The 2,895-nt window shown below is 46.3% G+C and overlaps 1 non-coding gene across 1 annotated transcript; it reads right to left on the bottom strand.

The window, feature by feature from the left end:
* Positions 1-2,261: 2,261 nt before the first annotated feature.
* LOC114806872 lies at positions 2,262-2,399 on the bottom strand. The gene has a single exon (XR_003754928.1). It is a non-coding gene; the product is annotated as a small nucleolar RNA SNORA7 (small nucleolar RNA).
* Between the last annotated feature and the right edge of the window lie 496 nt (positions 2,400-2,895).

Below are 2,895 nucleotides of genomic sequence, written 5' to 3'. Positions count from 1 at the left end.
ACAGTGTCCAACCTGTTATTCCTGCATCTACCTCAGCACTTACTACAGAACTTGGTATTTGTTAAGCACTTGATGGGCTGTGTGACCCTGCACAAATCATTTAACTTCTTGGGACTTCATTCCCTGATGGGTAAAATGGGGTTGAAAACATCCACCCCTTTCCAGGTTCTCTGGGAAGATGCTGGGTTGATAACATAGAATATCAAGGTTCTGTTTTTTAAAAAAGCAACCAACTCCCAGAGATGGGTGCCAAATAAAGTCAGGAAATAGTTCATTCTGGTTTGACTGGAGGTGAATTGAGAGATTCGGGTTTGTGTTGTTTGATTTTCGTGACTCAGGTCACGTAGACCTGTCCGTTAAGGGGCAAGACGCTCAAAGAAATTTCAAGGGATCAGGCAAAAAAATGGACTCTCAGGTGTCATTTTAGTCCTCTCCTTTTTCCCATCTTATCCTTTGCTCCCCTGGTTGAGCAGAGAGATCTAGTGTCAAGGAAGAGTTTTCATTTAAACCAAAACTGTCGTCTCTCCCCATGCTTCCACCTACCCTCCACCCCAACCCCCATGTAAACATTTGCTTTGCAACAAATCACTCAAGCTCCTGGGGCTCTGGGAATAAAGGCCAATGACCCTTTCAGAGTCCATTTCACGCTTCTGATGTAGATTACACACTTCGAAATGATTTGGTTCTTCCTTGGATCTGTCTTTAGTTCCTCCCCTCCCCTCACAAAGCTCCTCAAACTTGGCTTCCAGTTCTTTTTAAAACTGGGATTCTGGGTTGGAGAGGGGTTGGGAGAAGATATAGAAGTTTCTCAGGAAAAAGACTCAACCCAGCCTTACCCTCTTTGGTGTTTCCCATTAGCTTCTGGAGAATTCATCATAATTAATAATTATGGCATTTACTAAGCACTTACTATGCGTGAAAGCACTGTGCTATGCAGTCGAGTAGTTAAAAGACCATCAGATCGAACTGGACCCTGCTCCAAATATAGAAGCAGTTTGGCCTAGTGGAAAGACCGTGGCCCTGGGAGTCAGAAGACCTCACTTCTAATCCCACTCTGCCACTTGTCTGCTGTATGACCTTGGGTGAGTCACTTCCCTTCTCTGGGCCTCAGTTTAGTCATCTGTAAATCAGGGATTAAGACTGTGAGCTCCATGTGGGAGGGACTGTGTCCAACCTGGTTAGCTTGTATCTACTCCACCACTTAGTACAGTGCCCGGTACCTAGTAAGGACTTAACAAATATGGTTTTAAAAATTAGAGTTCTCAATCTAAGAGGTAGGGAGAGTTAGTTTCTTATCTCCATTTTACAGATGAATAAATCGAGGCACAAAAAAGGTAAGTGACTTGCCCTAGGTCACACATTAGGCTGATGGCAGAACCGGGGCTAGAACCCAGGTTTCCCAAATCCCAGCCCCCATCTTCTTTTCCATTGGGCCAGATATGGATCCTCGAGGTCAATGAGAAGGTGCTGAAGGAAAAGAAATTTACTCTACCAGACCAGAGAAATTTTTTCATTCATTTATTCACTCATTCAATCGTATTTATTGAGTGCTAACTGTGTGCAAACCACCATACTAAGCACTTGCCAGACCCTTTCCACTTTCGGGCCATCAGAAGTCCTCAGATAATGAAATAAATGACACCAGGGTTCTCCATCCAGAACAAGTGAAGTTGTATTCATATGTCCCCAGATCTAAGGCGATGGTCATTTTTCATCCTGGACAGGCAGGTGAGTAGTTATTTGCAAGGCAAGGGTGGAAACTGGGCAATAATAATAATAATAATTGTGGTATTTGTTAAGCACTTACTGTGTTCCAGGCACTGTACTAAGCATAGGGGTGGATACAAGGAACTCAGGTTGGAAGTATTGGGCTCACAATCTTAATCCCCATTTGACAGATGAAGGAATTGAGGCACAGAGAAGTGAAGTGACTTGTCCAAGGTCACACAACAGATACATGGCAGAGCTAGAATTAGAACCCATTACCCTCTGACTCCCAGGCTCGTGCTCTTTCCACTACACCATGCTGCTACTTGTCTTGTCTTATGCTGTCGAGTCATCTCCGACCCCTAGAGATACCACAGACACATCTCTCCCAGAACACCTCACCTCCATCTGCACTTGTTCTGGTAGTGTATCCATAGACTTTTCTCTGTAAAAATATGGAAGCGGATTACCATTGCCTTCTTCCGCGCAGTAAACTTGAGTCTCCACCCTCGACTCTTTCCCGTGCCACTGCTGTCCAGCACAGGTGAGTTTTGACTTGTAGCAGATTGCCTTCCACTCGCTAGCCACTGCCCAAACTAGGAATGGAATGGGTAGGCCTCCGCTTGACTCTCCTTCCCCTAGTCGAGACTAGTAGAGTCCTGGAAACTCTCCAGGTGCGATCCTGAGAGGGTGATGCTGCTTCTAGGATAAGTATTACTGTGGTATTTGTTATGTGCTTACTATGTGCTAGGCACTGTACCAAGCCCTGGGGTAGATACAAGGTAATCAGGTTGGATACACCACAGGGGGCTCACAGTCTGAATCCCCATTTTACAGATAATGGGACTGAAGCACAGAGAAGTTAAGTGACTTTCCGAAGGTCATACAGCAGCCAAAATTCAGGTCCCAGGATCCAGGTGGCAGGAGTCTTCAAATTATTGGGAGCTCAGGAGTGTGGGGCAGAGGGTGAGGGCGGAGGAGGGGAGACCACCGGCTAGCCAGGGCATTCCCTTCCCACTCCCCACGTCTCCTGAGATTGGCTTTCTATTGTCTTTCTGAGTTACTTTCCCCTTTGGGAGGAGCTGGGCTGTGACAGATGGTAGAAGAACGACATCCGGTGGCCGAGAAACCTCTCGCAATGGTTTTCCTCGGGTTTCCAAGCCTCAGGGCTCCTAAGGGCTCACCTGG

Source organism: Ornithorhynchus anatinus, chromosome X1, assembly GCF_004115215.2.
Source record: "Ornithorhynchus anatinus isolate Pmale09 chromosome X1, mOrnAna1.pri.v4, whole genome shotgun sequence".
Lineage (NCBI taxonomy): Eukaryota > Metazoa > Chordata > Mammalia > Monotremata > Ornithorhynchidae > Ornithorhynchus > Ornithorhynchus anatinus.
This window is presented reverse-complemented; position numbering and strand designations above follow the sequence as displayed.